Source organism: Monodon monoceros, unplaced genomic scaffold, assembly GCF_005190385.1.
Source record: "Monodon monoceros isolate NGI ecotype Baffin Bay Population unplaced genomic scaffold, NGI_Narwhal_1 Super_Scaffold_3, whole genome shotgun sequence".
NCBI lineage: Eukaryota > Metazoa > Chordata > Mammalia > Artiodactyla > Monodontidae > Monodon > Monodon monoceros.
This window is the reverse complement of record NW_021703780.1, coordinates 85,141,148-85,163,813: the sequence shown is the minus strand read 5'-3', so window position 1 is coordinate 85,163,813 and position 22,666 is coordinate 85,141,148. Positions and strand designations below refer to the sequence as shown.

Below are 22,666 nucleotides of genomic sequence, written 5' to 3'. Positions count from 1 at the left end.
CCCTCCCCCTCCCCCTCAATATGGGCTTTGGGAGCCCTGGATGGACATGAAAGAAGTCTCCATGCTGAAGAGATCACAAGGAGAAACTAAATAGAAGATAAACGCTAAGCTCCGGCCGTCCAGCCCCAGCTGTTTGAGTCTCCACCAGACACACCAGTGACCCGCCAGGTGATTCCACCCTCCTGTTCCCGCGCCTGCCCCCCACAAACTGATGTCAAGTAGAGCAGAGATGAGCTACCCTTGCCAGACCCTGCCCAGATGGCAGACTCCCGAGTCAAATGAATGGCTGTTGTTTTAAGCCACTAAATTTTGGGAATGTTTTGTTATAGAGCATTAGCTAACTGAGGAACAAGCCCGACAACTTCCGATAAACCACTGTTACCACACTGGCATATACTTCTCTCAAATGATATATAGATTTCTTGCTTATTCCCAAGCAACGGAAGAAACTTGCTCAACCAAGTATTTTTTTGTTCCAGAAGACTGTTTTTTTTATAAATTATTGGTTTGCAACGTAGAACCAATTTTCTCCAGCAGAGCAAGTTATCTATTCTGTGGGCCAGGCCACAGAAGCCTCTCAGTCCCAATCTACCTGTAGAATGGATGGACTTAGAGTAAAAGCTCTACAGAATAGTCCTCCAATGTGGGAAACAATGTTTCTTCCTTTCTTTTAGTTTTTTAAGGATGTATTTCTCCTCAAGGATTTTTTTTCACATCCGTATGTCTTACCATCATAAACAGTTGGATTAATAAAAACAAAAATAAACAAATGGGACCTAATGAAACTTAAAATCTTTTGCACAGCAAAGGAAACTATAAAAAAGATGAAAAGACAACCCTCAGAATGGGAGAAAATATTTGCAAATGAATCAACAGACAAAGGATTAATCTCCAAAATATATAAACAGCTCATGCAGCTCAATATTAAAAAAACAAACAACCCAATCAAAAAATGGGCAGAAGTCCTAAATAGACATTTCTCCAAAGAAGACATGCAGACGGCCAAGAGGCACATGGAAAGCTGCTCAACATCACTAATTAGCAGAGAAATGCAAATCAAAACTACAATGAGATACCACCTCACACTGGTCAGAATGGCCATCATCAAAAAATCTAGAAACAATAAATGCTGGAGAGGGTATGGAGAAAAGGGAACCCTCTTGCACTGTTGGTGGGAGTGTACATTGGTACAGCCACTATGGAGAACACCATGGAGGTTCTTTAAAAAACTACAAATAGAATTATAATATGACCCAGCAATCCCACTACTGGGCACATACCCCGAGAAAATCATAATTCAAAAAGAGACATGTACCACGATGTTCACTGCAGCTCTATTTACAATAGCCAGGACATGGAAGCAACCTAAGTGTCCACCGACAGATGAATGGATAAAGAAGATGTGGCACATATATACAATGGAATATTACTCAACCATAATAAGAAATGAAATTGAGTTATTTGTAGTGAGGTGGATGGACCTAAACCCTGTCATACAGAGTGAAGTAAGTCAGAAAGAGAAAAACAAATACCGTATGGTAATGCATATATATGGAACCAGAAAAAAAAAAAAAAAAGGTTCTGATGAACCTAGGGGCAGGACAGGAAAAAGAGGCAGATGTAGAGAATGGACTTGAGGACACGGGGAGGGGGAAGGGTAAGCTGGGACAAAGTGAGAGAGTAGCATTGACATATATACACTACCAAACGTAAAACAGATAGCTAGTAGGAAGCAGGTACATAGCACAGGGAGATCATCTCGGTGCTTTGTGACCACCTAGAGGGGTGGGATAGGGAAGGTGGGAGGGAGACACAAGAGGGAGGAGATATGGGGATATATGTATATGTATAGCTGATTCACTTTGTTATACAGCAGAAATTAACACAACATTGTAAAGAAATTATACTCCAATAAAGATGTAAATAAATAAATACCAAAAAAAAAAAGACACATGCACCCCAATATTCACTGCAGCACTATTTACAGTAGCCAGGTCATGGAAGCCACCTAAATGCCCATAGACAGACGAATGGATAAAGAAGTGGTGGTACGTATATACAATGGAGTATTACTCAACCATAAAAAGGAACGAAATTGGGTCATTTGTAGAGACGTGGATGGACTTAGAGACTGTCCTACAGAGTGAAGTAAGTCAGAAAGAGAAAAACCAATATCGTATACTAACACATGTATGTGAAATCTAGAAACATGGTACAGATGAACCTGTTTGTAAGGCAGAAATAGAGACACAGATGTAGAGAACAAACCTATGGAAACCAAGGAGGGAGAGCGGCAGCGGGGATGGGGTGTGATGAATTGGGAGATTGGGATTGACATGTACACACTAATATGTATAAAATAGATAACTAATAAGAACCTGCTGTATAAAATAAAAAAAAATGTTTTTTTAAAGTTGGATTAATTTCGTACAGTAACCATTGAAGAGATCACTGAGGAGCAGATCACTGTGGATTGCAGTTGTTGAGGGAAGTTTCATGGGAAGTTTGGGACTCATGTTCACTGAGCAGAAGAGGTGGGCAATAGGAAGTGTGATGAGCATCTGTGGGTTATTTCCCCTGCCCACCATCATTACCTCTATGGTAACCACACTAAAATGTTCCTTAAAACCTTGTTACGCAAAGGATGGTCCGCAGACCAGTACCGTCAGCATCGCCTGGGAGCTTGTCAGAAATGCAGAATCTCAGGCCCCACCCGAGGAGCCTACTGAATCAGAGCCTGCATTTTAAAAAGATACCCAGGTAACTTGTTTGTACATTACAGTTTGGAAAGCACTGTCTTAAGACCCCCACCCTTTCTCTGCTCACTGTGTCTGTGACCCCAGTGGGGCTGACCCACAGACGTGGCTGATCTGCAAGACTGGTTCAAGGATACGCATGGGACTCAGGCCTATCCAAGGAGGGTCAGATGGACGCTTCTGCTAACACGATACAGAGAAAGGAACCTTTTCTTTCCAGGTTGCTAAACTGGTGAAATGAAACCATGAATTGTGGTCATACATGGGGTTTGGAAGTTGGTGGTTAAACAGCACTCTTTCTCCACTCCTGTATACAAATCTAATTAAGAGAGACTGACATAGGAGTCAATGATACAGATAAACAATACCAGCTTTATTACTGGAGGAGGACAGGCCCCACCCTAGTAAGCTTGTCACATGAACAGCCAATAATACGATCATCTTGAAGACAGATCATTCCAAAAAAGAAAAGGCCACTGAGTTGCACATGCCCAGTTCCTTCTTGCAAATAGCATCAGACGTCACTCCTTCTCCCTTGTGGAGAGAGAGGGTAATAGAAGTTCCTGCTTCTCTGGAGGCAGGAGGAATGAGGAGGTACGCATTTCCTCCTCATCCAAAGCTAGCATTGCTCCCAGGTGGGAAGGACCAGCTTGAGAATGAAGGTCACCTTGAGGCAAGAGATGGAGGGGTCGTGGATAACGTCATCATCTACTGCTCGGAAAGAAAGTAGTAAATATCCTACCAGCTGACAAGTTGCTTCAATCAATACCTTGTCCTGACTCTAACATAAAGGAGAAATAAAAAAGAAAATAATTTAATTGAACTATGTATTGTGGTATATAGGTGCTTGAACATTATTATGGTGGACCAGGGGTCAGCAAATCTTTCCGGTAAAAGATCATTTAGTAAACACTGCAGGCTTTGCGGGCCACGGAGAGTCTCTGTTGCATACTTCTTTTTTTTTTTTTTTTATATACACAACCCTTTAGAGATGTAAGAATCAATCTTAGCTCATGGACTGTACAGAAACAGGCCATGGGATGGATTTGGCCCAGAAGCTCTAGTTTGCTGGAACAACAACAGTAACTAGACCTATAACAAGATGTCAGGGGCTTCCCTGGTGGCGCAGTGGTTAAGAATCCGCCTGCCAATGCAGGGGACACGGCTTCCAACCCTGCTCCGGGAAGATCCCACATGCCGCGGAGCAACTAAGCCCATGCACCACAACTAGTGAGCCTGCACGCCGCAACTACTGAGCCCGCATGCCACAACTACTGAAGCCCGCACGCCTAGAGCCCGTGCTCTGCGATAAGAGAAGCCACCACAATGAGAAGCCCATGCACCGCAACAAAGAGTAGCGCCCGCTCACCACAACTACAGAAAAGCCTGCGCTCGGCAATGAAGACCCAACACAGCCAAAAATAAATAAATAAATAAATTTATTTATTTATTTATTTAAAAAAAAAACAAGATGTCAGACGCTTGGATCTCCTTATCATCACTAGGTCTGGACTGGACATGTCTAAATAAAGCCTATGTAAGTATACCTGTGTATATATGTGCATCAGAGCACCCTGAACGCCTCAGCCAGTGTGGACTCAGACAAGAGTGCCATATCAGGGGTTAAGAACCTCAAAAATAGAGGATAATTCTCAGTAAAGTTCCACATGAAGCACACTATATAATATGCCCTCTATTTTTACTTTACTGCAGTTGCATTCCTGGAAGATTCAGTGTATATTAAAACCAGGCAAAAATGTATTGTACTAACGTGGAAAATGGCACTAAGATCCTGCCTTGTGTAAACAGAAACCAGGGTTCACTTACAAGAATGTCTGGTTAAGTCATTCGAACATCACATGGGAAGGAAGGAAATTCTCTAACATGTGCGACTGCGTGTGCATGTCAGGCAGCCTAGCAATCCTTAACCCTGCCCACCAAGGGCCAGCATGGCCCCCCCTCTGATTACTATGACAACCAGAAACACTCCCATAAATCTCCAAACAGTGCTCCCTGACAGCAGAGGTGGATGCAGAGATGGAGCGGAAGGTCATACAATTTTGCGTAAATATACTTTCAAAATCTCTAAAGGCCCCTCCCAAAGCCTTGGAGGGGGCCACGCAAGGGAGGGACCCAGAGGCTTCAGTGGCACCAGCTTTCCGGTCAATCTGCCGCCGCCTTTCTGTGAGGATGGAAACGGACGCGGGACTAAGAATCACATCTGCCCAGAGCAGGGTCCGGTAACACCTGTTAGGTGGACAAATCCATCTGTGCAAACCAAATGGGGACTCACGGTCAGGACTGGCTACAGAACTGGGGGACCCAGTGCAAGATAAAAGTGTGGGGCTGTGGAGCCTTGTATTCAAAAAGTATGAAGAATTTCAAGATGGCAACAGGAGAGCATTCAACCAAGCTCAGGGCCCTTCTGAGCATGATCCCGGTGTGACTGAATCGCTCACCTCCCATGACACTGGTCCTGCCACAAATCAATCCAAATAACAATCATTAAGAAATTTATGTTATTAATAAGTGTCTCTACATCTGTTACTTTGCTTGCTTTCATACCCCTGGCCTTATCCTGACTCCTGAGATGAGAAAGTGAACCTTAGCAGGGTGTCAGGTCACATCTAGGAAGGAGAGATGGGAGGAATTAAGACCAGGTCTCCTGACTCGTTCCCTACCCCACCTGCCACTCCGCAACCACAAAGTCTTTTGTTCTTCGTCCTGTTTGCCAGCCCTGGAAGTCACAGGTGGGAACTTCCATGGACACAGTCTGGGGCCTCAGCCGCACTAGAGAGATTATGAGCTGAAAATGAACATGAACGTTCACCCACTTAGATACTGTGTCTGCTTGTTTACTTGCTTGTTGGTTAGTTGTTCTCTTGTAAGCCCCTTTACATTAGAAGACTTGGGATTAAGTTCAGGAACCCTCCAGTCATAAAATGGTATCAATGATTTGCAATTAAAGCATGGCCAGTTGGAGAGAGAGACTTAGCTAATTCTTGCCCAAAGCATTTTGGATGTTGCCGGGTATATGTTAGGAACAGGGCTAATAAAACGGCTGACCGGCAGAAAAATTCAGACCTCCCAGGGATTCTACTACTCCTACAAAAGACTCTGCCAAACTCCACTCCTATTGTTGCCTTTAAAGACAGAGCACAGCCATATTCAGAACCTACTGCAAAGCAGCCAAGAGAAAATGAGAAGGAAAAGCTTTTGTGCTCTGCCCCCTCGGAATGGAAAACTGTTGACTATGTCTTCTTAGGATTCATGGAGCTTTCGAGAAACTAGATTTTTAGACCTTGGTCAGTGTGATGGTGGAGTAACTGGATACTTCTCTATTCCTGATGATCTAGGTCAATTCATTTAAGTTTTCCCAAATATGTTACAATCTAGTCTATACTTGTCAGTGAATTACAGTATTTGCAAGAAACACAGAAATCTAAAAGTAATGATTGCTGTGATAGCCTGTTCCTACCACTCTCCATAGCAACAAATTTTATTTCAAGTTTCTGTACCTTAGGCTATATCCACACATACATGCACACATGCAGCTAAAAAGAAAATAATGAACAAACAAGTTGATTCCAAGATGAAAACAAGAGCATAAAGCAAACAAAGAAAAAACCATAAGTGAGCCAAGGTTGCTGCCGGGCGTGGGGAGGGACCTGGAGAGGAGAGTTACCCAAATGTCAGCAAAAGCGTGGTATGAATTACAGCTTATGGAACAAAGAGAATAAGATGGAAGCACCAGAGATATTTCATCATAATATACATAGACCACTGAGTTTATCTGGTAGTTAAGGAGGTAATGGCTTTCTTTCAAACTCATTTTAAAAGTTCCTTTTTTAACGGTGGCGATACATGTTTTTAGCGCGGGGACTGTATTCACGAGAGTGGCCACAAGGCCATATTCAATCCTTGCTAAGGATGCTTAGTGAGGGATGCTGCTTTCACTAAAATACTCTGTGCTGTTTCAACAACCTCATCCTTGGCAGAACTAACTCTCAAGCTACAAAGACAATATGGGGGAGAAAAGAGGTATTTTACCCTGTACGTGAGGAACTCCGGGGTTTTTCTTAAGTATGTTGCCAACTCTCTCTTCCCCATGAGGTACTGAGTGGCAGGGAAATTTAACTGGGGCCTAAAGACAAATTAACAGAAGTAATGTATGAAATAAGTTTTTGCCAGTATCCAATTATAGCATCAAGTTATGCTAAAAGGTTGATGGATGTATTTTAACATCAGATAGCAGAAAATTTAGGGGCTAGATACATTACGGTCTTGTCTATCCATCAACCCTAAAATTTAAAACCAACCACTAAGATAAAAAGGAATTTGCGTGCTGTCTCTCTAGGTTGAAAAGTATGTGCGCCTCCCCCCTGCACCTCATCCCCGGGTTTGCAAAACCAACTCGAGTTTTCTCTTACTATTAATCAATTATCTTATAAAGAAACACTATTTTAAAAAACTCCTTCTCATCAAATGCCTATACCATCGAGCAGTATTTTAAAAGTCATTATAACTGCGTGAGAAACATCCCATGTGTTTGAGTCCCCACGGCTCCTGTGAGCATTTAGATGTTTGAGTTTTGAAGAAAAATAGAAAAAGATGTACCCAGTGAAGAAAATGCCTCAGAATTCTATTTTAAAATCTATTATTTCCATTGCAGTTGATCCCATGTATATACAGATGTGTTTTAGCTTTTTATTACTGCAGCAGTCTTCACAGTGATGTTATGAAAATGCAATAGATTAAAAACAAAACGATACACTGAGATGGAAAAACAAAGGCAAACCTCAAAAACCAAATGGTATCCAAAACTAAACAAACTAATATCGAAGAAGTGAAAGTACTGCAGATTGATGAATAATTAAACACCTCAAAATCAAACCAATGCAGGGAAGAGGCTACTTAAAAAAAAACAAAACAGAGATTTAAAGGCATAAATCATGATTTATAACCTATCCCAACTTTGACCTCATAGAAAGCAAGAAAGATCAAAGGTGATGCTTCATTATGTATTTATTGCTTAGCCAAAGCATTATTCATCGATCTTCATTTTGAAAGATATATGTGGAGTACAAATTCTCATAGATAGAACCATTGCAGGGAAATTTTTATGTGCAGAATTTATCATGAAATCTGCAGCTAATAGCACAAGATGCCTAATTTGTAATTTGCCTCTTTCCAGATTTATAGTATTACAGCTTTACAGCCAAAAGATGCAAGCTGCAATGTGTCATGGGAAGATGGCTGACAGTTCAAACACAGTCACTGTCATTCTTCAGAGACCTTATTCTTTAATTCTCTAATGAAGATACCAGGAAATGACCACCACTGCTGCCACCAGTAACACCCACACCCATACACATGCATGCTAGAAAACTCCATCTGGAAAAATTACTGTGTTGATCTCTAAAACAAAGTCAGATGTAAAAGATTTGAGGCAGGATTGCTTTTTTAATTAAAAATGCATGAATGAAATTATAGAATCCTCTTTTCTATTCATCTTGGTTGGGGAAAGACAAGATGGCATCAGGAGTGTGCCTCTAATCCCAGACTACAATAATCTAGTAACAAAACACTGAAACCAATGTTGGCCCCAAATGTAATTTTGAAACACCTAGGAGATTTCTGGTTACCTTAAGTGATGTCGTAACAGTCCCAAAAATCTACTTAAATCCGTTTCAATCATTTTATGAGGTGACGTAGCAAGGTGGCATGCCTATTTATTTGAGAATGAGAAGAAAAAGTCCAGAATTTCTGGCCTGGCACCAAAACTGCGTGGCATCGTCCGCACCAGTGTGGCACAGCACACTGAGTTACCAGAATATCTCCCCCCATTCCTTGCAGCAGTCATAGCCCCTGCGCTATCCATCTTCAGCCAGGAGCATCCTCACCTATTCACCTAGAAGGGTGAGCGGCGGTGCAGTGAAATTTTCCAATATGGTGTCTATCAGACGACATACTGTGATGGTGAATTTCATGTGTCGCCTTCACTAGCCATCGCTTGCCCAGATTAGACATTATCTCTTGGTGTGTCTGCAAGTGTCTTTCTGGATGAGATTAGCATTTGACTTGGGGAACTCCAAGTCCAATTTGGATTAGGCTCAATCCATTGAGGGTCTGAATAGAACAAAAGGTGAGGAAGGAGGAAATGGCCCCTTGTCCTTCCTGCCTGCTGGAGCTGGGACATCTCAGCTCATCTCCTCCCACCCTGGGACTGGGACTTACACCAGTGGCTCCCCTGGTTCTCAGGCCTCAGACTCAGCCTGGAATTACATCACCAACTTCCCTGCCTCTCCAGCTTAGAATATGTATCCTGTTGGTTCTGTTTCTCTGGAGAATCCTACCTAACACGGATGTTAATAAGTATAATGGGTTCCAAGGTCAAACTAGGCTAGTAAATTATAAGTTCAACAAAGCTCTAAAGGGTCTATCATTTTAGGACTTTTCAGAGTCTCTAGTATGGTATACACCATGAGTCCCTGAAGGGAGATAATCCTACAGAGCTCCTTCTAGGTGGATGCAACCACAGACCATGCATAACTAGCTTCTCTAGAAGGAGGCTTCCTGGTTGCCATCCAAAGCCTTGGGGCCAGACACACCTGAACTAAAACCTAGCTGTGCTACTTTTCCAGTTGTGTGAGCTTTGGCATTTATTTCAGCATCTTGGGCCACTGTCTTCTCGTCTGTAAACTGACAAATGAAATGATGCTCTTAGCTGAATGGCAAAAAACAAAAAAAAACCCAGTAGTGACTATGAGACCCTCCCCAGAGAAGCTGAAATAGGAAGAGTAACCAACAAGAACTACCCTTCCTCAAGCAGGTGGCGAATATCTGTCCCACTATGGCTGCCCAGCTTCCGTACCCCCTTCCCAACGGTGGCCCAGTTCCCCCTGGGGTATCGTCTATTCTCCTTTGTGTGTGGTCCTTGTGGGATGGTAACTACAGAGACTCACAGTCATTGTGGAAATCAAAGCCTGGGGCTCCTTCCTCCCCACTCCCATGTCCTCTGGTACAGATGGAGGGGGCCTCATGACTTAAGCTCAGCCAACAGCATTCTATCCATCAGGACTCTTGAGTCTCGGAGAACATCAGAATGGAAAGTCAGGTTAGAGGTCAGCCATGGAAGTAGTAGCAGGAGCGTTTCTATGACCAGGGCGGTGCTGGGCTTCCTATCTATTCCCAACTCTGGGGCTGCAGCATTCAGTCTATTTACTGAACCCCCAAAATCCATCCAGTCAATTAACCTTATCAATATGAAAGCAACAATTCTTTTCCAATGGTGCTCCGATCAGCAGAGATACAAGTCTAGAACAGGTCCTTGATGGAATACAAGGAGGAAGAACAAGAAGGACAAGAACGACTGTAAGTGAAGAATAAACCAAACATGTATCTGCCTCATGTATGGTTCATGTATGGTTCTCATGGGGCCACTTCTAAAAACAAAAGAATTCAGGTTGTATCCTTCAGGATCCTGCCAGAAAAGTGGAAACTTCTCTGCATTTGAAGCAGAGGGAATTTAAAGCAGGGAATTGATTACCCAAAGGAGGAAAGAACTGAGAAGCCAGTAGGGGACAGGGAGGCGGCCCCAGGAAAAAGCAACAGCAGAAAGTCCTTACAGCCCTGAAGCAACAGGGCTGAGGCCACAGAGGAATCACAGCTGCTGCCAGAGACACTGCCCAAGACAGAAGGGTGGGGATGGGAGGAAACAGACCCTGGCTTACCCCTACCTCTGCTTCCAACCTCCCACCCACGCATCCCATTGGCCCAACCAAGCCAGGCGTTATAGGAGCCTGCAGGGGCCACCCCTCCTCCCCCAGATTGGATTCCAGGCAAATAGTCCCAGGACTGGCAAAGCAACTCTCACACAAGTGTGTTATGCCTACAACAGGCTTGGTTCACGTGATTCCCAACTCCTTGGGGACCTCCTGGCCTAATCCTGTTCCGTCTTTTCAAACGAGACAAAGCACTTTCAGCCGCCCACCTCCTACAGCCCAAGTCCCACATGTCTCCCTGCAACAAAAACCCTCAAAAGCATTTTCTTGGTCTCTCCTCCAGATGTTCTATGGACTTACTAGTCTCAGAGGCTTCCAACACTCCTCATTGCAATAAGTATTTTATCTCACGTGGAAAGTCAAATGGAATACATTTGCTGTTATTTATCATTTCTACAGTAAAAATAAAATCTCTACGAAGCAAGTACCAGCAAGGTAAGGATGAATCCACAGGCCTTTCTGGTCCCATCACAAGAAGGATATATTTTAGAGACGCTGTACTGGGTGGAATTAGGATTCCCTCGACCAAATTTAATATCATTTTTTCTCCAGGGGAATTTCTGATGAGATTGTCCTGCAAAGGGACCATCTCCTAATGGGATTTGCTGATCAAGATTACATTGTGCTGTTACGTAGCCATTTTAGAAGAAAATGCAACCAGAGGAGGGGGGTAAACGCAGCTGGTGAACACAACTTGCTGGCATAGCCTGGAGAGCTAGGTTGGTACTCTTTCTGCATCTGGCGGAAACGGGGGCACTGGTATATCTGAGCGCCCTCCTAAAGAACCCAAATTAGAAAAGATTCGATCTTAATGCAGACCATTGACTTTCTCTCTGTACCAGGGTCATGGGGCATTTCAACTGTGGTGAGACACCTGGCCAGTGGTGTCCCTGGGGGCTGGGATGAGAATGTCAATGACCGAGGCAAACTCAGCCCTCCAGGGAGCATCACCACGCTCCTCTTTTCCTGGCAGTGGGGTAGTGGGCTCACGTGCTCAGACCAATGACGTCCTCCATCAAACAATGCTAACCCTGGCCCAGACTGTCGTCCAGGAGCCTTCATCTGAGAAAAATGGTGGGAAAACGAAATCAAGAAATGGATTAGAAATAGCTCAAAACTCACCTGAAGCCAAAGCAATCTTTTAAGCAGGAATGTACCAAGGGCCAGGGGGTGGGGGGTTGGGAGGTGTGATCCTCCCCAAGTACAGGAAATAAGGAAGAGCACTGACTGTAGAGAATTTTAAAACAAACAATAATACTGCCTAGAAACCAGCCCCCATTTATTGTCACCACGAGCTAGCAAAGCAAGAAACCAGGATTGGAACCTGCCACGTCAAAGAAAATTTCTTAACCCTCTGAACCTAACTGCCTCGCCTGTCAAAACATGATGCCATCATTGGCCTCAGAGAAGGCTGCAAGGATTCTGAGCAAATATGTTTTAAGCACTCATGCCAGCACCCGGCACACTGTAAATGGTCAATAACCGATGGATACATGCTACTGTTATTATCTGAACAAAGATTGTCACCAAAAGACCGGAAGAAGATAAACGGGCAGCATAGGCTAAAGATGACTCATGTGACAAAGGATGTCAAATAAATGTCATTTAACTACAAGACAGCACGTGGTGGCTATTGGCATGGCAAATATCAAATTACAGCAGTCACAACAGAGAGAAAAATCTACCTCTCTAGTGTGTCATGCGGGTATTGATTAATAAGATCCCCAGAGGAAGGTTTGTGTTTTCACCCAGACAAGAGCCAGCTGAGGAAAGAAATGAGGGGGGAGGAGGAAGGAAGAAGAGGCAGAGAGAAATTTCTTTCACTGGTCCCCCAAACTGGATCCCATAACCTCCAAGAGGATTAGGAGAGAAAACCAGTAGAAAAGAGCCCATAACAGAATTGGTGCAAAGCCTGTGAAGTATCTCCAGCAATCCCACAGTGACAGAACTGTGGTTGCCAAGGGGGAAGGGGTGGGGGAGGGATGGAGCGGGAGCTTGGGATTAGCAGATGTAAACTATTATATATAGAATGGATAAACAACAAGGTCCTACTGTATAGCACAGGGAACTATATTCAATATCCTGGGATACGGACTTCCCTGGTGTTCCAGCAGTTAAGACTCCACACTCCCAATGCAGGGGGCCCAGGTTGAATCCCTGGTCAGGGGACTAGATCCCGCATGCCGCAACTAAGGGCCCACATGCCGCAACTAAGGATCCCGCATGCGGCAATGAAGATCCCACGTGCCGCAACTAAGACCTGGCACAGCCAAATAAATAAATAAGTAAATAAATGTATTTTTTTAAATCCTGGGATAAGCCATAATGGAAAAGAATATGAAAAAGAATATATATATATATAACTGAATCACTTTGCTGTACAACAGAAATTAACACAACATTGTAAGTCAACTATACTTCAGTAAAATAAAATTAAAAAAAAAAAATAACCCCACAGTGTAGTCCCTCTCCTCTTAGGAGATGCCCCAAAAGACAAGACAAAACGTGGCCACATAGGTCAGAGGTTTTTAATAAATTTCTAAGAGCGAGTACTGTAAAATTTAAACTCCTTTTAACAAAATCTAGGCTTAGAAGGCGGAAAGTCAACTCTGCCAAAATATTAACTGAGTTACATCAGGGTAGTACAATGGGCGATTTTTATTTTCTCCTTTGTACTTTTTAAATCCTTGAAAAATTGAAACTATGTTACTTTTTGAATCAAAACTTAAATCTCAATTTTTGTACTAATAAGTGATATATAAGAATCACCTAGGACTCCAGTGGTCCTGATATGGTGGACCCTTTGTTTTTTTTTTTCAAAAAGGAAAATGTTTTCTTTTTTTTTCCAAAGAGGAAAATGGGTCAGTTTCTTAAGATCCTAAATTGAAGTAGATGAAGAAAATGTTTTGGTTTTGTGACTAGTTCATTTGAAAATAAATGACACATTATGGAGCACTGAGGGTTTAAAAATGGAGGTGGGGATGGAAAGGAGCAAAATATAGGACAAAGGAAATGCTTTATATTATCAGAAATAAAAGCTAAACCCCAATTAAAGTGATAAATCTTTAATCAAATACTATCGTAGACATAGGTCCAACCAAAACCTTGTTATAAGAAGCTTATAAATTAAGTTTTTGGAGCTGGGGGCACAATCTTTCTTCAGACCTGGGCTGCAGATTCCCTATCTTAATTCAAACCAGAGCTATGAAAAAAAGATAGAGATACAGTTATGTACTCAATTATAAGCTTTTTCAAACAACTGCCATTTTCTAGAACGATCTCTGGGCTGCTACAATCCAAAGACCATAACGCATTGGACGGCCAAGAAGGTGGGGAAAATACCTTCTGTGTATAAACAGGCTTTAAGATTTTTAACTTGAAATTTGGGCCCATCTGATGAGGGACTGAGTAAAATTCAATGCTTTTACGTAATGGGGGGAAAAAAAAATAAAAGGAATAACTTCAAGGGGAACGTTTAACCCACCAAAAGAAACCAATGTGCTCAAAATATGGTCCATTCCTGTGATTCTTATCAATAAAGGATTCCTAGACTCCACCCAAACCTGCTGAATCAGTTCTTGGAGAAGAGCTCCCAAGTCTTCACTTTACCTCGTTTTCCAAGCAGTTCTTAGACACACTCTAGCTTGAAAACCTCTGATTTGTAAATATTAAGAGCGCAATAATTCAACAGCTCATTCAAGATCTACTAAATAACTCTTCATTCACTTACTTGAAGTACTGACCCTACTGCCTCTCTGAGATTATTTTCTGATTGGCCTTTTGCTAACCAGGCAGAGGCCACTCTGCCTCATCAGCGACAGTTTCTCCAACCAAGTGAATTTCTTAAAGCCACACACACAGTAAGAACCCACGATACTCTTCCCGGTACACTGCAACTACTCGCCTGGGGTCATAGACTCCTCTCCGGGTGTCCTCCTAAATTCAAGGACCTTTTATGATGAGGAGTTAAACGTCTCTGACATACAGGGAGAAATTAATTAGCACCTATCAGATGAACAACTATTTCATTCCCTGCATGAATTTATACTTTGCTTTTGTCACAGCCCAAAAAACATGGAGAAAATCTCTGTAAAAATTAGTTATACTCTACGGTTTCTGGTGGAGTTGCAGAGATTACCCCTTGGGCTGTTGTTTGCAGTATTTACGTTTTCTTTTTTTTTTTTTCTTTTACCGAATTATCAAGTGAAAATCCAATTGTTCCTAATGGCACGCACTCTGTGTGTTTCCCATTCCCGTATATGAGAAAGGGTTTATTATCCATTTGTAGTAATTAAGACACTGATGTTATATAGACCCATAAAATTCATTAAGCCAGTAAAGAGCTTTTCATCAAAATCACTGTAGCTAAATATTTATTTAAAAATAAAAACTAAATTAAAATTAAGAACTCCCATGACCAAAAAAAAAAATGCTTTCAGAGAGTTTGGAAAGCAGTGGTGGGCATCCCTTACAGTTTTAAAGTACATAACTATATTTTCTTATGGAGTAGAAACAGCCCTAACCAGCAATCAATCATGGCTAGCTATAAAGAAATGAAGTAATTAACCATAAGGAAATAATTCAGCAAGATGCCAACAGCTTAATAACATTTAAGTATTTGCACTTAAGCATTATTGTTTCTAAATGGCTTCATAATTGTTTTAGATTTGCAAAAGGTGCTAACACGTGAACAAAAGAAAGAGCAAAACAAGATGGATCTGGTAGGCCGGATGTGTCATTAAATGCAAGAAGGAGGTCTGCATGTCCTGGGTGGAATATAGAACACAGGCTCTTTACAGAGCTGGTCTGTACAGTGCAAACTCAACAGCCCTCAGAAGCTTACGCACTTCCCCAGTCAGGGGAAAAAGGAGGAAATCCAACAAATATCTTTGATGAAGAGAAGAATTTCATGTTGCCATCTTCCTGTCACGGGGGAAGTTCATTAAGAAAGCCAGAGCTGAGAAAGCAAAACACGTTGACTGGAATGTGTAAGAACTTCTGCTGTGTGGCTAGGGGATAAAGCTTTAATCAGAAAGTCCTTTCTTTATATTTGAGGCACTACAAAAAAAGCCAAGAAGAAAGCTGTGGTTGTGCATTAGCAAAGGCTTCTGCCCGCAGTGGAGGCTTTCTGTATTTCCATCCTCAACCACGAGAAGGAACGGGGTCTGTTTCCATTTTCCATCGAACACCAGAAGAGTGGTTCTCTCCCAGGACTCCAAGGATAGCTTCTCAGGGTGCCATAAGCTCTCTATTTCTATTTTAGTCTCCTACCTTCATTTCGACGAAATCTTAAAAAAATATCTGAAGGATTGAGAACTGTCATAGGGTTCTCCTTGGCAATCATGTGTATATTGGTACCAATTAGCATAACTTCCATGGAAACGAGTTAATGAGAGAAACGATAGTGGTAGACTTTAGATGAAAATTATATTGATGCCAAGTAAAAGCCAACAAGACCCCGCTGTGTGCCCTAGGAGGAGAGGTGTCCTGGGAGCTTGAGCAGAGAGGCGTCTGGAGAGAAGGGAGTTGGCTGGTTTACGGATGGACATCCACCAAATTCACACGCAGCCAGCACCCAGCAGTCAGGACCACCTCGTACTGTGTGAGCAGCAGTTTAATTTCAGCAAAACAACAGCATCCTTCACTTACAATTAACATTGTTAATTTAAATGTCGTTGGTTATATAGTTTTATTCCTATGTGATTTGTAAATTTGTGTTGAGCTTATACTTGTATAGCAGATGTGAGAGTTAACACCTAGAGTGTGGTTTCTCAGCCTGGGCACTGCTGACATTTGGGGTGGATAAGTCTCTGGTGTGGGCCGTCCTGTGCACTGTAGGATGTTTAGCAGCATCCCTGGCCTCTACTCACTAGATGCCAGTAGCATCCTCCCTTAACTGCAGCCAAAAATCTGTCCAGACATTCCTGAAGGACAAAATGGTCCCTAGTTGAGAAACCAGCTGACCTAGTGTCTGAGTCAGGGTCCAAGCAGGAAAGAGAGGATAATGCAAGGGGAGTTTAATATGGAAACTGTTAATAAAAGTGTGGGGAGGGAGTAGGGAAAGACATTTACCAACAGACTAAAGGGGCAAAATAAGACAGCAGCACATTGTAGGAGTGAGAGGGGAGGGGCTGGGGTTGAGGGGAAAGAGATGCTCAGCTAGGCCCCAGCTGTTCCAGCCATCCCAGCCCAGGTGCCAGCCAGGAGGAGAGAATCCATGTTGACATCCAGCCCAGATAAGGCTCCAGGTGCCTCCAGCCCCAGCTGTCATCAGGCAGCAACGACGCAAAAAGCTCCAAGTGAGAATTGCCCACCTGAGTCAGTCCAACCACAGACCCATGAGAAATAGCGACAGTAATATGCTGCTTTCTAACCCAGTAAATTTTAGGGTGGGTTACGCAGCAATAGGTAACCGGACTACGAATAATCGAAATGTTAATCAACAGTTCCTCGGGTATATATTGAAGTTAATAAGCACACACACCACACACCGCCATCCACAATGAAATATTTTAAGAAAATTGCAGACAATATAACCACCCTGCCATATTCTCAATTTCTGAGTTTGAACCCATTTGGCTCCTTCTGTCTGCTACACTTTCAGGATCTGGAAAGGTGTGACGCTGATTAGTTAGGACCCCAAACCATCCACAGGGGTCACATGTCTTCTCCCACGGGGCACTGGAGTGTCTGCCAGGTGTACAGGTGTGTTCCAAGTGTTGAAAGTGCCCATGGGGAACTGATGGGAGAACGTCTCTTTATCTCATTTATGTTCAACTCTGTTAAAGGGATACCCAAGGGTTTGTAGAGAAATTGTTCCTTTTTTACTTGTTGCTCTACTCTCCGAGAGTACAGAGAGAATCCAGTGAGGGCTGGATGCAGAGAGAAATGCAGATGACAGACTTCACACCGTTATCTGACAGCGGAGCTTCCTCTAACAGGGTTGGGCTCTCCAGAGCTGGCTCCTTGTTTCATCAGGACGAATTATCCCCCAGGAAGGGCCTCAGTCCTCATGCAGATTGGCTTCCCAGGGTGCCCACTCCATCAGCATAGACATGGCCAGAGTTTGTGAATTCCTTAGACTCATCTAGAAGCCCCGCTCCGGATAAATGAAATGGTGAAGAACCCTGACAATCTAACAGATTAATCATTGTAACAGAATGACCCAGGAGTCTGAATTTAGTTTTTTAGCAAGAAGCTGACAGCTGCTTCTCTGCAGAGCAAGGTTAGCAGCTCAAATGGCTCCAGGAGGGAGTGATATTCAAAATATTGAATATTTAACAACTGGCACTACCTGGGCACCAGTGGGTTCAGAACAGTCCCCGTCAGCATCTATCAGCCCTGCCCACATGGCCCAGCAGGTGAAAGGAAGGTGTGGGCACAGGGGGCTGTGGAAGAGGAAAGCTCTGCTTGCCGTGTAGGGGAAGCTGCTGTCAGCTCCAGATCACGGCAGATGTGGGAATATAAGCCATCTGTTTTCAGATCCACAGATTTTTCCCAGAGAGGCTACAATAGATTTCTTTATGAAATTTAAATATTGACAACTTGTTTGAAATTTTACAAAAAGAAAACCTCTTTACAGGCCAAACCAAAAAAAGAAATGAATGTGTATGACATCTCTGTGTCAGTTCTTCACTGCTGCTCCAAGGCAGAGCCAGACAGTACCTTGGAGCACACTGTCGTTATTTTCTATGTAGGGTAACGTAAGGAGCCTCTTCATATGCGGCCAAACTCCTAGGCTTTCACACTTTGAGGGGATGAAACTATTGGTCCCTTTTTTTTTAAGTAATTAAAAAATACATTTTATTCCAAGCCGAGTTGTACAACAAAGGAAGTAATACATGATAAGATGCACGACATAATAAATAGAAAAATTGTGAATTACATTTAAATTTCACAGTAAGAAAACAAAGATATTGATATAACCAAAAGGTATAATTTAACTGAATTGCCAGGCTAGGGAGACTGGAAGTGTGTACATGAGCGTGTGTATGTATGTGGAAAGAGAGAGGAAGGAGAGAGTTAAAAAGTTAAATCCGAGGCAGGTGTCGTGCCGCTCTGCAGTGTTGCCGTTGTTCTCCACTTTTCTGTTTTTCTTTTCGCAGACGCCGCCCTGCTCTCATCAGCCTCTGGCCTGCCATCTCCTTGAGTCCTAACACCATGCAGAGTTCTGATGGAGAGATATTTGAAGTTGATGTTGAAGTTGCGAAACAATCTGTGACTATTAAGACCATGCTGAAATATTTGGGAGTGGGTGATGAAGGAGATGATGATCCAGTCCCCGTGCCAAATGTTAATGCAACGATATTAAAAGAGGTCGTTCAGTGGTGCACCCACCACAGGGATGATTCTCCCTCTCCTCAGGATGGTGAGGACAAAGAAAAGCGAACAGATGACATCCCTGTTTGGGATCAAGAATTCCTGAAAGTTGACCAAGGAACACTTTTTGAGCTTATACTGGCAGCAAACTACTTAGACATCAAAGGTTTGCTTGATGTTACCTGCAAGACTGTTGCCAATATGATCAAGGGGAAAACTCCTGAGGAGATTAGAAAGACATTCAACATCAAAAATGATTTTATTGAAGAAGAGGAAGCCCAGGTATGCAACGAGAACCAGTGGTGTGAGGAGAAGTGAAATTTTGTGTCTGATGCTGTAACACTGTAAGGACTGTTGCAAGTACTAGTTGCACTGCTTTGTTTATAATTGTTAACATTAGAAAAACGGTCCACAAATGCAGCAGCAAATCATTTGTATTAGCAGAATGTCATCCTCGTTGCATGTGTAGTTTCAGCAGAGATTGCAAACTCATGGCTCAGTGTCTTCTAGTACGATCCAAAGTTCTTTTGTCTTTGCTCTGAATAAACTTGAACTGTGGGTTCTCTATAGAAAGTGGCATTTGGGGCTTTCCCTCTCTTTGTAAAGCTATTTCTGCCTAGTTTATTGTCCAGTTAACTTTACCTTAGTGACCTTTAAAAGCTGGCACTGTAAATAAAACAACTTGCAAAAAAAAAAAAGTTAAATCCTCATCTTCTCTCTCTCTTTTTTTTTTAATTGGTCCTTTAAGTTAGCAAAGCTGTCCCCTCCTCCTTGCTCTGCTGTGAAGACCTTTAGAATAAGAAAAGTCAAATTAGCGTCAAGTTCCAGGACCTTCCTGGGTAAAAATATTAAGGACATCTGCTTCCCCCAAATCAAACGTTTTAGAAAACCATCGGGGGGACTGAGATGAGATGCCAAATAAGTCCTCCAAAGAGAGCTTCAAAAAGGCGGGAGAAGTCTGGGCTGCACTCCACACTCTACCAAGAGCTGACTACCCTCCCATGGCATTTGTGCTTTGGGGAATGGGTAACTGATCATGTGATGGGAACTCTAAAAATAGGAACATGGCAGCCTGGGCAGGGCCTGGACCAGCAAGGACATTATACACTAGTGGACAAGCTGTGTCCATTGAACTGTGAGCCTTCACTTTCAACTGTGACACCTTCCACACTGGCCACCAAAAGCAAGAGCCATTGTGGGCTCATCACATTCTCTCCCAGCCTGCTGTTTTGAGGTACAGTCTTTCAGATGGAGTAAACCCATGAGCTAGACCATCTCTGTGGGCCTGTGAAACTTGCACTCACAGAGGACCCCATATGCTCAGCTTACCTGGTTCAATGTTCATCTTGAACTGCTTAACTTTTGAACAACAGGTCTTGCATTTTTATTCTGCGTGAGCCTACAAATTTTGTAACTGGCCCTGCCCCTGAGATTCTTGAATAATTGCAGAGGAACACTTTTGAAAAGGTGGCCTCAAGAAAGTGATACAGTCACATGACTCATGGTAGCTATGTTCTATAAAGTTGCCACGAACACTGACTTAATGAGTATTGAACGAGGCTCCTAGGAGAAATACAGGGTTAGGTTCCTGTGAGCTTCTGATCACAACATTTTCATCAACCAATCAATGTGTTACGTGTGTTTCTGCTCAAGGACACGTTAGTTAGAATATGCCATTGATTCATTAGCATTGAATTTCTGACAAAAGCACTATAACTCATGCCTGAATGAAGCTTATCTAACACATATTTCCTCATAAGGCGCCCTACAGCCTTCTTGCACTTAGGAAGACCAGACAACACTTTAGCACTAAGCAAGGGTGTTGTTTAAACAGTGAAATCACCCACCACCAACAACAACAAATGCAAAAATGCAACACTTGTCTCTGAATGACCCATGAGAAGGACACTTGTTTACAGTGTGAGAGCTGCAACGAGGAGACAGAACATCACCTTGTTCCAGGTCATTTTGGTGGACCCCAGACCCTCATTTTTCACCACTCTGCGCATACTCAGAAATGACCGAAAGTGCTGTATCCATTTGGGGGTTACCAGTAAATTTTAGCATGTAGGTAAATTTGCAAGCACACGATCTGCGAATAATGTGGAGGGACTGCCCTATGCTTTTTGTTCAGTTTGCTGTGTGAGAACCCAGCCAATTCGTGGGAAAATAAGACCACATTAGGTACCAAACAGACAACATATGTCAAAGCACTCAGACTACTACTACTAATAATAACAATACTGCATATACAGTTGACCCTTGAACAACGTGAGGGTTAGGGTCTCAAACCCTCCACCAGTTGAAAATCCACATATAATTTAGGGTGGGTCCTCCATGTCTGCGAATTCAACCAACCACAGATCATACAGTACTGTAGTATATTTACCATTGAAAAAAATCCACATGTCAGTGGACCCACGCAGTTCAAACCCATGTCGCTCAAGAGTCAACTGTACTTATACAGCACATACAACGTCGCTTGAACTGCTCTAAGCACTTCACATATAGTAACTCATTTAAGCAGCACAACAGCCCAAAGAGGTGGTACGAGGTCTGTAATTTACTCTAAAATGCTCCCACGTAAGTATGTTCTAGCTAGTCGAAGCCCTAACACGAAAGGCCAATGCATTGCTCTAATAAAAAAATCTGTATTTCAGAATGATTAACTGATGTCATATCAGAAGGACCACACTCCAGAGGCAGCTACTACAAAGTTTCTGTTATCTGTATTTCCATCAGCACTCAAGGTTGGGTTAATTAGCATGATGAACGTCAGAAACAGACTCTTACTGGTGAAATTAATGGCTTGCTAAACAGCATAATAAATGTTCAAGGAAGAATCTTGACAGGCAACATTAAAGTACTCTGGCTAACATATTTTTAGGATATCTCCCCCCTCCAACAAGGTATAAGAATCTACCAAGATCTGTGACCTGCATCCTTGGGAATGGTTCCCAAATCTCAATCCCTAAATGGTCCTGTATTTGTCCACTGTTATGGGATTTGCCCGATGCTACCTGTCAGAGCACCTCAAGTCAACCTTGCGTGAAAGGTGAAAGCCAGAACAGCTAAAAAATGACACAGCACGTCTCACACTCACAAAAAAAGAGAATATGCATGTTTTCTGTTCACTTGTTACTGTTTGACTAACAAATGCCTGTGTATGTGGCGAAATTTTGTCTGAGTTCATTTTGTTATACAGTAAACCCTGATAAAGATATTATGGGAGAGTAGCTAGCCCTCACCCCCTCCAGCTTCTTCAGTGGGTCTCATTATTCGTAGATGAGGATGCTGTGTCCCCAGGTCTACTAAAAGTTAGAGCCAGGACTTGTTCCCAGGCAGAGCTGGGCAGAATCTGTACTCTTAATCATTACACTGTACAGCCACTCCACCTAAAAGCAATACGTAACCTAAATCCATTGCTGCTTAGATCAATTTGACATAATCATGTGAGATACAGAGCCCCAAAAGCAGGCACATTTGCAGAAAAGGGAGAAAAAAGAGTCTTGGAGAAGAAAGACAAAGGCACCTACATGTAGAATCACAGAAACACTGCCATTAAAATAACAGATGCGGGGAGGGTATAGCATTGACAATCTGAATACAAGTGGCTCCCAGGAGTCAGGGAATTTTCTGAGATGCTGAACTCTTTGTAGCAGCATTATTGGAAAAGTCAGCATATACTCAAACTGTTTAAAAAAATGTTTTATTATATAAAAAGTAGTTGGCGTCTATACAATCAAACAGGTTTGCTTTCATAAAAGTAACCAGCAGGGCATTTAAGAGTTAGGTTTAAAGCAATTC

The 22,666-nt window shown here is 42.7% G+C and overlaps 1 pseudogene; it reads left to right on the top strand.

Annotated features, from left to right (window-relative positions):
• LOC114907612 overlaps positions 1-19,177 on the top strand; it is a 21,099-nt pseudogene extending 1,922 nt beyond the window's left edge.
• The last annotated feature ends 3,489 nt before the right edge of the window (positions 19,178-22,666 follow it).